The following is a 13,069-nucleotide window of genomic DNA, read 5'->3' as shown; positions in this document are numbered from 1 at the left end:
TAATGGGAAATCAAAGATTGGTTACGAAACCGTTCCAGATTTTGGCGATCGACTACATCCAGTCGCTGCCTCGTAGTAAGTCGGGAAATTGTCATCTACTGGTTCTCATGGATCTGTTCTCGAAGTGGACGATCTTGGTACCAGTGCGTAGGATCTCAGCTACTCAAACGATCAAAATAATAGAGGAACAATGGTTCCGCAGGTTGTCTGTTCCGGAGGTTTTGATCTCGGACAACGCCTCAAGCTTCATAGGACGTGAGTTTAAGGGATTTTTAGAAAGATATGACGTGAAACACTGGACGAGCTCTCGCCACCACAGCCAGGCGAATCCAGTTGAGAGGTTGAACCGGAGCATCAACGCGTGCATTCGTAGCTACGTAAAAATAGATCAGCGCACGTGGGATACGCGTATTTCACAGGTCGAACATATTATGAACAATACGGTTCACGCCTCGACGGGTTTCACTCCATATCGCGTACTATACGGGCACGAAATTGTTGCGCAGGGAAATGAACATCGTCGCGAAGTAGATACCGATCCTAAGTCGGACGCTGAGAGAATCCAACATAAGCAAGAAATCAATAAGAAAATTTACGACATCGTGATTAAGAATCTGGGCAAGGCCCACGAACGCAGCGCGAGAAATTATAATCTACGTTTCACAAAACCCGCGCCTGTGTACCAAGTTGGTCAGCAGGTTTTTCTTCGTAACTTCGTTCAATCTTCCGCGGGAAATTCCTACAACGCGAAATTCGGTCCCGCGTACGTCCCCTGCACTGTCGTCTCACGCCGTGGTACGAGTTCATACGAACTGGCGAGTGAAAGTGGAAAAATAATCGGTATTTTCTCTGCTTCCGATATGAAGCCCGGCATCGATAAATAGGCGTCGTCTCATAATTAATTTAGTTTTTAGCATTTTAGGCCTTATTCGTAGTCCAAAGCATCTTTTTAGTCTTCGTCCAAGAATAAAATATCGGTACCGTCCAAAAGAAAATAGACCTAAAAATAAACAAAGAAATAATAAGTTATTAGTGAAGTCCAAATGATCAGTCTCCGTGTTTGTTGTTATTCCGTCTTTCGTCTTAGAAATTGTGGTAGCCATGTTTTATTTTGAGCGGAGCGCGTTGGATGAAAAACAACTGACAAAAGTTAAATTTGACCGCTAAACGGATAAGTTCAACCAACGGATAGCTATTTATTAGACCAGGTCTAGCTACAGCTTCTCGAAAAGTAATATTTGGTCACTTTTTGTAATTGTTTTGAGATGAAAACTTAGAAAGGTTACTCAACCCTCCAGGGACAAGCAACACCACGGAATGCACGTAGGAATTTGTTGATCAAATTTCTATTGTGTCGTTTGGGGAAAGCTTCATCACAAACGAGAACAATAGTCTTATCACTATCGAGCGAATTCTAACAGTTAGAAAACAAGTATGAAATTTCAGAAGGGCGTATTATGAACAAGATATGGTCACTCGGGTTGCTGAGTAATATTCTTTTAAAGTAAAGATTCGTTGAAACGAACATTTCTTAAAATCGAATATGTAAAAAGAAGAAATAGCTACAGTCCCATCCCTGGGTTAGATTTGTTCCGTAGAGTTTAAAAATTAATTAGTTTATAATTAATTTTTAAAGGTGGGAGATATGGTATTGTTACCGTTGTAACAGTTCATAGTTTGCATGTCGGTTTTTGTTTATTTATTCCATGTTTGTTGTTTAATTAATTTATTTATTTTATAAATGTGTTAGGCAATAGTTCAAATTTGAATTTAAATAATGGCTAAGTAAAACAGACGTCACAAACATTTGACAGTACACGTATAACATCACAACACAGAAGGGGCGAATTACGGTTCAGTGGGTGGCAATGGGAGAATCGAATGACAGGTCAGAACGAGGAGGCCGAAAGAGTTTCTCTTTCGGGTGGTAGCCGCCGAGTGAAGACCACGCGTGCGTTAGTTGCCAACATTAAGGCGCAATTAGTGCGAAGTGAGTTCGACTGTGGGCCAGCAAAACGCCCTAAGACACGGCTTCTACGTGATTCCGAGCTGCCGGGGCGCAATACAACTCCCGGACACGTCGGAATTCCCGTGCGCGCTGGAATTTCCAGCAAGTTACTGGCTCAAGAGCCACTAGAAGAAGTGCCTAGCTCACACGTGCCCGCCACATGGTATCGTGTCTGCTCCACTATCCAACCAAGCCGGTTGATAGCCATCAAACCACCCCGGAAGATTCCTTTCTGTTAAGAGACCCTGCCTCGTTCCATCAATAAGCCAGGCAAGGGTCTCCACTAGACGATACCCACTAATCGCTGGACCAACGCTAGGGCATCGCCAAGTTTCCGGCGAGCCGCCAAGCCACAGCGAATTCATCGAAAAGCCACGACTAGGATTCCGCCAGGCCAAGACCAGGTTACCGTCAGACTCTCGTCAAGCCTCCGCCAGACCACCGCCAAGACCCTAGTTGATCGCCACACATCCGTCACCATCTCCCAGCCACCAACGAGCCACCGACGAGCCACCGGAGCCGCCACTTGAGAACCGAGATTCCCCCGCCGCAGGCCTGCATCGACGTGAGTACACTTAACACACAACACACAAAACACACAGAAATTATAAACACACAATAAAACACAATTAAAACTAAATATTCTTTTGTAACAACCACACTAATATCACATCCGAGTTCTGGGTATAAATAGTAGGCACAAAGCCGACCTTGAGGTCCTCCGTTGACATCCAGATCGAGCTAGCCAGTGCAAAAGAAGGTGATGTAGACCCACCCTCACTGATCCCCAGAGGAACGACCAGGGATCCGAGGGCTTAGACCCCGTCCCCTCTGGACGTGTGGTAATACAACTTTAAAATGCGATTTCTGGCCTTTAGAAGCGTTTTTTCGTGATTCTGAGCTTAATTTGGGATCACAACTTTAAAATGCGATTTCTGGCCTTTAGAAGCCGTTTTTCGGGATTCTGAGCTTAATTTGGGATCACAACTTTAAAATGCGATTTCTGGCCTTTAGAAGCGTTTTTTCGTGATTCTGAGCTTAATTTGGGATCACAACTTTAAAATGCGATTTCTGGCCTTTAGAAGCCGTTTTTCGTGATTCTGAGCTTAATTTGGGATCACAACTTTAAAATGCGATTTCTGGCCTTTAGAAGCGTTTTTTCGTGATTCTGAGCTTAATTTGGGATCACAACTTTAAAATGCGATTTCTGGCCTTTAGAAGCGTTTTTTCGTGATTCTGAGCTTAATTTGGGATCACAACTTTAAAATGCGATTTCTGGCCTTTAAAAGCCGTTTTTCGGGATTCTGAGCTTAATTTGGGATCACAACTTTAAAATGCGATTTCTGGCCTTTAGAAGCGTTTTTTCGTGATTCTGAGCTTTATTTGGGATCACAACTTTAAAATGCGATTTCTGGCCTTTAGAAGCCGTTTTTCGGGATTCTGAGCTTAATTTGGGATCACAACTTTAAAATGCGATTTCTGGCCATTAGAAGCCGTTTTTCGTGATTCTGAGCTTAATTTGGGATCACAACTTTAAAATGCGATTTCTGGCCTTTAGAAGCGTTTTTTCGTGATTCTGAGCTTAATTTGGGATCACAACTTTAAAATGCGATTTCTGGCCTTTAGAAGCGTTTTTTCGTGATTCTGAGCTTAATTTGGGATCACAACTTTAAAATGTGATTTCTGGCCTTTAGAAGCCGTTTTTCGGGATTCTGAGCTCAATTTGGGATCACAACTTTAAAATGCGATTTCTGGCCTTTAGAAGCCGTTTTTCGTGATTCTGAGCTTAATTTGGGATCACAACTTTAAAATGCGATTTCTGGCCTTTAGAAGCGTTTTTTCGTGATTCTGAGCTTAATTTGGGATCACAACTTTAAAATGCGATTTCTGGCCTTTAGAAGCCGTTTTTCGGGATTCTGAGCTTAATTTGGGATCACAACTTTAAAATGCGATTTCTGGCCTTTAGAAGCCGTTTTTCGGGATTCTGAGCTTAATTTGGGATTACAACTTTAAAATGCGATTTCTGGCCTTTAGAAGCGTTTTTTCGTGATTCTGAGCTGAATTTGGGATCACAACTTTAAAATGTGATTTCTGGCCTTTAGAAGCGTTTTTTCGTGATTCTGAGCTTAATTTGGGATCACAACTTTAAAATGCGATTTCTGGCCTTTAGAAGCCGTTTTTCGTGATTCTGAGCTTAATTTGGGATCACAACTTTAAAATGCGATTTCTGGCCTTTAGAAGCCGTTTTTTCGTGATTCTGAGCTTAATTTGGGATCACAACTTTAAAATGTGATTTCTGGCCTTTAGAAGCCGTTTTTCGGGATTCTGAGCTTAATTTGGGATCACAACTTTAAAATGCGATTTCTGGCCTTTAGAAGCCGTTTTTCGTGATTCTGAGCTCAATTTGGGATCACAACTTTAAAATGCGATTTCTGGCCTTTAGAAGCCGTTTTTCGTGATTCTGAGCTTAATTTGGGATCACAACTTTAAAATGTGATTTCTGGCCTTTAGAAGCGTTTTTTCGTGATTCTGAGCTTAATTTGGGATCACAACTTTAAAATGCGATTTCTGGCCTTTAGAAGCGTTTTTTCGGGATTCTGAGCTTAATTTGGGATCACAACTTTAAAATGCGATTTCTGGCCTTTAGAAGCCGTTTTTCGGGATTCTGAGCTTAATTTGGGATCACAACTTTAAAATGCGATTTCTGGCCTTTAGAAGCCGTTTTTCGGGATTCTGAGCTTAATTTGGAATCACAACTTTAAAATGCGATTTCTGGCCTTTAGAAGCGTTTTTTCGTGATTCTGAGCTTAATTTGGGATCACAACTTTAAAATGCGATTTCTGGCCTTTAGAAGCCGTTTTTCGGGATTCTGAGCTTAATTTGGAATCACAACTTTAAAATGCGATTTCTGGCCTTTAGAAGCGTTTTTTCGTGATTCTGAGCTTAATTTGGGATCACAACTTTAAAATGCGATTTCTGGCCTTTAGAAGCCGTTTTTCGGGATTCTGAGCTTAATTTGGGATCACAACTTTAAAATGCGATTTCTGGCCTTTAGAAGCGTTTTTTCGTGATTCTGAGCTTAATTTGGGATCACAACTTTAAAATGCGATTTCTGGCCTTTAGAAGCCGTTTTTTCGTGATTCTGAGCTTAATTTGGGATCACAACTTTAAAATGCGATTTCTGGCCTTTAGAAGCGTTTTTTCGTGATTCTGAGCTTAATTTGGGATCACAACTTTAAAATGCGATTTCTGGCCTTTAGAAGCCGTTTTTTCGTGATTCTGAGCTTAATTTGGGATCACAACTTTAAAATGCGATTCCTGGCCTTTAGAAGCCGTTTTTCGGGATTCTGAGCTTAATTTGGGATTACAACTTTAAAATGCGATTTCTGGCCTTTAGAAGCCGTTTTTTCGTGATTCTGAGCTTAATTTGGGATCACAACTTTAAAATGCGATTTCTGGCCTTTAGAAGCGTTTTTTCGTGATTCTGAGCTTAATTTGGGATCACAACTTTAAAATGCGATTTCTGGCCTTTAGAAGCCGTTTTTTCGTGATTCTGAGCTTAATTTGGGATCACAACTTTAAAATGCGATTTCTGGCCTTTAGAAGCGTTTTTTCGTGATTCTGAGCTTAATTTGGGATCACAACTTTAAAATGTGATTTCTGGCCTTTAGAAGCCGTTTTTCGGGATTCTGAGCTCAATTTGGGATCACAACTTTAAAATGCGATTTCTGGCCTTTAGAAGCCGTTTTTCGTGATTCTGAGCTTAATTTGGGATCACAACTTTAAAATGCGATTTCTGGCCTTTAGAAGCCGTTTTTCGGGATTCTGAGCTTAATTTGGGATCACAACTTTAAAATGCGATTTCTGGCCTTTAGAAGCCGTTTTTCGGGATTCTGAGCTTAATTTGGGATTACAACTTTAAAATGCGATTTCTGGCCTTTAGAAGCGTTTTTTCGTGATTCTGAGCTTAATTTGGGATCACAACTTTAAAATGCGATTTCTGGCCTTTAGAAGCCGTTTTTTCGTGATTCTGAGCTTAATTTGGGATCACAACTTTAAAATGCGATTTCTGGCCTTTAGAAGCCGTTTTTTCGTGATCCCAATTTGGGATCACAACTTTAAAATGCGATTTCTGGCCTTTAGAAGCCGTTTTTCGTGATTCTGAGCTTAATTTGGGATCACAACTTTAAAATGCGATTTCTGGCCTTTAGAAGCCGTTTTTCGGGATTCTGAGCTTAATTTGGGATCACAACTTTAAAATGCGATTTCTGGCCTTTAGAAGCCGTTTTTCGGGATTCTGAGCTTAATTTGGGATTACAACTTTAAAATGCGATTTCTGGCCTTTAGAAGCGTTTTTTCGTGATTCTGAGCTTAATTTGGGATCACAACTTTAAAATGCGATTTCTGGCCTTTAGAAGCCGTTTTTTCGTGATTCTGAGCTGATAATTTGGGATCACAACTTTAAAATGTGATTTCTGGCCTTTAGAAGCGTTTTTTCGTGATTCTGAGCTTAATTTGGGATCACAACTTTAAAATGCGATTTCTGGCCTTTAGAAGCGTTTTTTCGGGATTCTGAGCTTAATTTGGGATCACAACTTTAAAATGCGATTTCTGGCCTTTAGAAGCCGTTTTTCGGGATTCTGAGCTTAATTTGGGATCACAACTTTAAAATGCGATTTCTGGCCTTTAGAAGCCGTTTTTCGGGATTCTGAGCTTAATTTGGGATCACAACTTTAAAATGCGATTTCTGGCCTTTAGAAGCGTTTTTTCGTGATTCTGAGCTTAATTTGGGATCACAACTTTAAAATGCGATTTCTGGCCTTTAGAAGCCGTTTTTCGGGATTCTGAGCTTAATTTGGAATCACAACTTTAAAATGCGATTTCTGGCCTTTAGAAGCGTTTTTTCGTGATTCTGAGCTTAATTTGGGATCACAACTTTAAAATGCGATTTCTGGCCTTTAGAAGCCGTTTTTTCGTGATTCTGAGCTTAATTTGGGATCACAACTTTAAAATGTGATTTCTGGCCTTTAGAAGCGTTTTTTCGTGATTCTGAGCTTAATTTGGGATCACAACTTTAAAATGCGATTTCTGGCCTTTAGAAGCCGTTTTTCGTGATTCTGAGCTTAATTTGGGATCACAACTTTAAAATGCGATTTCTGGCCTTTAGAAGCCGTTTTTTCGTGATTCTGAGCTTAATTTGGGATCACAACTTTAAAATGTGATTTCTGGCCTTTAGAAGCGTTTTTTCGTGATTCTGAGCTTAATTTGGGATCACAACTTTAAAATGCGATTTCTGGCCTTTAGAAGCCGTTTTTCGTGATTCTGAGCTTAATTTGGGATCACAACTTTAAAATGCGATTTCTGGCCTTTAGAAGCGTTTTTTCGTGATTCTGAGCTTAATTTGGGATCACAACTTTAAAATGTGATTTCTGGCCTTTAGAAGCCGTTTTTCGGCATTCTGAGCTCAATTTGGGATCACAACTTTAAAATGCGATTTCTGGCCTTTAGAAGCCGTTTTTCGTGATTCTGAGCTTAATTTGGGATCACAACTTTAAAATGCGATTTCTGGCCTTTAGAAGCGTTTTTTCGTGATTCTGAGCTTAATTTGGGATCACAACTTTAAAATGCGATTTCTGGCCTTTAGAAGCCGTTTTTCGGGATTCTGAGCTTAATTTGGGATCACAACTTTAAAATGCGATTTCTGGCCTTTAGAAGCCGTTTTTCGGGATTCTGAGCTTAATTTGGGATCACAACTTTAAAATGCGATTTCTGGCCTTTAGAAGCGTTTTTTCGTGATTCTGAGCTTAATTTGGGATCACAACTTTAAAATGTGATTTCTGGCCTTTAGAAGCGTTTTTTCGTGATTCTGAGCTTAATTTGGGATCACAACTTTAAAATGCGATTTCTGGCCTTTAGAAGCGTTTTTCGGGATTCTGAGCTTAATTTGGGATCACAACTTTAAAATGCGATTTCTGGCCTTTAGAAGCCGTTTTTCGGGATTCTGAGCTTAATTTGGGATCACAACTTTAAAATGCGATTTCTGGCCTTTAGAAGCGTTTTTTCGTGATTCTGAGCTTAATTTGGGATCACAACTTTAAAATGCGATTTCTGGCCTTTAGAAGCCGTTTTTCGGGATTCTGAGCTTAATTTGGAATCACAACTTTAAAATGCGATTTCTGGCCTTTAGAAGCGTTTTTTCGTGATTCTGAGCTTAATTTGGAATCACAACTTTAAAATGCGATTTCTGGCCTTTAGAAGCGTTTTTTCGTGATTCTGAGCTTAATTTGGGATCACAACTTTAAAATGCGATTTCTGGCCTTTAGAAGCCGTTTTTCGGGATTCTGAGCTTAATTTGGGATCACAACTTTAAAATGCGATTTCTGGCCTTTAGAAGCGTTTTTTCGTGATTCTGAGCTTAATTTGGGATCACAACTTTAAAATGCGATTTCTGGCCTTTAGAAGCCGTTTTTCGGGATTCTGAGCTTAATTTGGAATCACAACTTTAAAATGCGATTTCTGGCCTTTAGAAGCGTTTTTCGGGATTCTGAGCTTAATTTGGGATCACAACTTTAAAATGCGATTTCTGGCCTTTAGAAGCCGTTTTTCGGGATTCTGAGCTTAATTTGGGATCACAACTTTAAAATGCGATTTCTGGCCTTTAGAAGCGTTTTTTCGTGATTCTGAGCTTAATTTGGGATCACAACTTTAAAATGCGATTTCTGGCCTTTAGAAGCCGTTTTTCGGGATTCTGAGCTTAATTTGGAATCACAACTTTAAAATGCGATTTCTGGCCTTTAGAAGCGTTTTTTCGTGATTCTGAGCTTAATTTGGAATCACAACTTTAAAATGCGATTTCTGGCCTTTAGAAGCGTTTTTTCGTGATTCTGAGCTTAATTTGGGATCACAACTTTAAAATGCGATTTCTGGCCTTTAGAAGCGTTTTTCGGGATTCTGAGCTTAATTTGGGATCACAACTTTAAAATGCGATTTCTGGCCTTTAGAAGCCGTTTTTCGTGATTCTGAGCTTAATTTGGGATCACAACTTTAAAATGCGATTTCTGGCCTTTAGAAGCCGTTTTTCGGGATTCTGAGCTTAATTTGGGATCACAACTTTAAAATGCGATTTCTGGCCTTTAGAAGCGTTTTTTCATGATTCTGAGCTTAATTTGGGATCACAACTTTAAAATGCGATTTCTGGCCTTTAGAAGCCGTTTTTCGTGATTCTGAGCTTAATTTGGGATCACAACTTTAAAATGCGATTTCTGGCCTTTAGAAGCGTTTTTTCGTGATTCTGAGCTTAATTTGGGATCACAACTTTAAAATGCGATTTCTGGCCTTTAGAAGCGTTTTTTCGTGATTTTGAGCTTAATTTGGGATCACAACTTTAAAATGTGATTTCTGGCCTTTAGAAGCCGTTTTTCGTGATTCTGAGCTTAATTTGGGATCACAACTTTAAAATGCGATTTCTGGCCTTTAGAAGCGTTTTTTCGTGATTCTGAGCTTAATTTGGGATCACAACTTTAAAATGCGATTTCTGGCCTTTAGAAGCCGTTTTTCGGGATTCTGAGCTTAATTTGGAATCACAACTTTACAATGCGATTTCTGGCCTTTAGAAGCGTTTTTTCGTGATTCTGAGCTTAATTTGGGATCACAACTTTAAAATGCGATTTCTGGCCTTTAGAAGCCGTTTTTCAGGATTCTGAGCTTAATTTGGGATTACAACTTTAAAATGCGATTTCTGGCCTTTAGAAGCGTTTTTTCGTGATTCTGAGCTTAATTTGGGATCACAACTTTAAAATGTGATTTCTGGCCTTTAGAAGCGTTTTTTCGTGATTCTGAGCTTAATTTGGGATCACAACTTTAAAATGCGATTTCTGGCCTTTAGAAGCCGTTTTTCAGGATTCTGAGCTTAATTTGGGATTACAACTTTAAAATGCGATTTCTGGCCTTTAGAAGCGTTTTTTCGTGATTCTGAGCTTAATTTGGGATCACAACTTTAAAATGTGATTTCTGGCCTTTAGAAGCGTTTTTTCGTGATTCTGAGCTTAATTTGGGATCACAACTTTAAAATGCGATTTCTGGCCTTTAGAAGCGTTTTTTCGTGATTCTGAGCTTAATTTGGGATCACAACTTTAAAATGCGATTTCTGGCCTTTAGAAGCCGTTTTTCGGGATTCTGAGCTTAATTTGGGATCACAACTTTAAAATGCGATTTCTGGCCTTTAGAAGCGTTTTTTCGTGATTCTGAGCTTAATTTGGGATCACAACTTTAAAATGCGATTTCTGGCCTTTAGAAGCCGTTTTTCGGGATTCTGAGCTTAATTTGGAATCACAACTTTAAAATGCGATTTCTGGCCTTTAGAAGCGTTTTTCGGGATTCTGAGCTTAATTTGGGATCACAACTTTAAAATGCGATTTCTGGCCTTTAGAAGCCGTTTTTCGGGATTCTGAGCTTAATTTGGGATCACAACTTTAAAATGCGATTTCTGGCCTTTAGAAGCGTTTTTTCGTGATTCTGAGCTTAATTTGGGATCACAACTTTAAAATGCGATTTCTGGCCTTTAGAAGCCGTTTTTCGGGATTCTGAGCTTAATTTGGAATCACAACTTTAAAATGCGATTTCTGGCCTTTAGAAGCGTTTTTTCGTGATTCTGAGCCTAATTTGGAATCACAACTTTAAAATGCGATTTCTGGCCTTTAGAAGCGTTTTTTCGTGATTCTGAGCTTAATTTGGGATCACAACTTTAAAATGCGATTTCTGGCCTTTAGAAGCGTTTTTCGGGATTCTGAGCTTAATTTGGGATCACAACTTTAAAATGCGATTTCTGGCCTTTAGAAGCCGTTTTTCGTGATTCTGAGCTTAATTTGGGATCACAACTTTAAAATGCGATTTCTGGCCTTTAGAAGCCGTTTTTCGGGATTCTGAGCTTAATTTGGGATCACAACTTTAAAATGCGATTTCTGGCCTTTAGAAGCGTTTTTTCGTGATTCTGAGCTTAATTTGGGATCACAACTTTAAAATGCGATTTCTGGCCTTTAGAAGCCGTTTTTCGTGATTCTGAGCTTAATTTGGGATCACAACTTTAAAATGCGATTTCTGGCCTTTAGAAGCGTTTTTTCGTGATTCTGAGCTTAATTTGGGATCACAACTTTAAAATGCGATTTCTGGCCTTTAGAAGCGTTTTTTCGTGATTTTGAGCTTAATTTGGGATCACAACTTTAAAATGTGATTTCTGGCCTTTAGAAGCCGTTTTTCGTGATTCTGAGCTTAATTTGGGATCACAACTTTAAAATGCGATTTCTGGCCTTTAGAAGCGTTTTTTCGTGATTCTGAGCTTAATTTGGGATCACAACTTTAAAATGCGATTTCTGGCCTTTAAAAGCCGTTTTTCGGGATTCTGAGCTTAATTTGGAATCACAACTTTACAATGCGATTTCTGGCCTTTAGAAGCGTTTTTTCGTGATTCTGAGCTTAATTTGGGATCACAACTTTAAAATGCGATTTCTGGCCTTTAGAAGCCGTTTTTCGGGATTCTGAGCTTAATTTGGGATCACAACTTTAAAATGCGATTTCTGGCCTTTAGAAGCGTTTTTTCGTGATTCTGAGCTTAATTTGGGATCACATTTTTAAAATGCGATTTCTGGCCTTCAGAAGCCGTTTTTCGGGATTCTGAGCTTAATTTGGGATCACAACTTTAAAATGCGATTTCTGGCCTTTAGAAGCCGTTTTTCGTGATTCTGAGCTTAATTTGGGATCACAACTTTAAAATGCGATTTCTGGCCTTTAGAAGCGTTTTTTCGTGATTCTGAGCTTAATTTGGGATCACATTTTAAAATGCGATTTCTGGCCTTTAGAAGCGTTTTTTCGTGATTCTGAGCTTAATTTGGAATCACAACTTTAAAATGCGATTTCTGGCCTTTAGAAGCGTTTTTTCGTGATTCTGAGCTTAATTTGGGATCACAACTTTAAAATGCGATTTCTGGCCTTTAGAAGCGTTTTTTCGTGATTCTGAGCTTAATTTGGGATCACAACTTTAAAATGCGATTTCTGGCCTTTAGAAGCCGTTTTTCGGGATTCTGAGCTTAATTTGGGATCACAACTTTAAAATGCGATTTCTGGCCTTTAGAAGCCGTTTTTTCGTGATTCTGAGCTTAATTTGGGATCACAACTTTAAAATGCGATTTCTGGCCTTTAGAAGCCGTTTTTCGGGATTCTGAGCTTAATTTGGGATCACAACTTTAAAATGCGATTTCTGGCCTTTAGAAGCGTTTTTTCGTGATTCTGAGCTTAATTTGGGATCACAATTTTAAAATGCGATTTCTGGCCTTTAGAAGCCGTTTTTTCGGGATTCTGAGCTTAATTTGGGATCACAACTTTAAAATGCGATTTCTGGCCTTTAGAAGCCGTTTTTCGTGATTCTGAGCTTAATTTGGGATCACAACTTTAAAATGCGATTTCTGGCCTTTAGAAGCGTTTTTTCGTGATTCTGAGCTTAATTTGGGATCACAACTTTAAAATGCGATTTCTGGCCTTTAGAAGCGTTTTTTCGTGATTCTGAGCTTAATTTGGGATCACAACTTTAAAATGCGATTTCTGGCCTTTAGAAGCGTTTTTTCGTGATTCTGAGCTTAATTTGGGATCACAACTTTAAAATGCGATTTCTGGCCTTTAGAAGCGTTTTTCGTGATTCTGAGCTTAATTTGGGATCACAACTTTAAAATGCGATTTCTGGCCTTTAGAAGCCGTTTTTCGTGATTCTGAGCTTAATTTGGGATCACAACTTTAAAATGCGATTTCTGGCCTTTAGAAGCCGTTTTTTCGTGATTCTGAGCTTAATTTGGGATCACAACTTTAAAATGCGATTTCTGGCCTTTAGAAGCCGTTTTTCGTGATTCTGAGCTTAATTTGGGATCACAACTTTAAAATGCGATTTCTGGCCTTTAGAAGCCGTTTTTTCGTGATTCTGAGCTTAATTTGGGATCACAACTTTAAGAATGCGATTTCTGGCCTTTAGAAGCGTTTTTTTCGTGATTCTGAGCTTAATTTGGGATCACAACTTTA

The sequence above is a fragment of the Uranotaenia lowii genome, chromosome 3 (assembly GCF_029784155.1).
Source record: "Uranotaenia lowii strain MFRU-FL chromosome 3, ASM2978415v1, whole genome shotgun sequence".
NCBI classification, from domain to species: domain Eukaryota; kingdom Metazoa; phylum Arthropoda; class Insecta; order Diptera; family Culicidae; genus Uranotaenia; species Uranotaenia lowii.
This window is presented reverse-complemented; position numbering follows the sequence as displayed.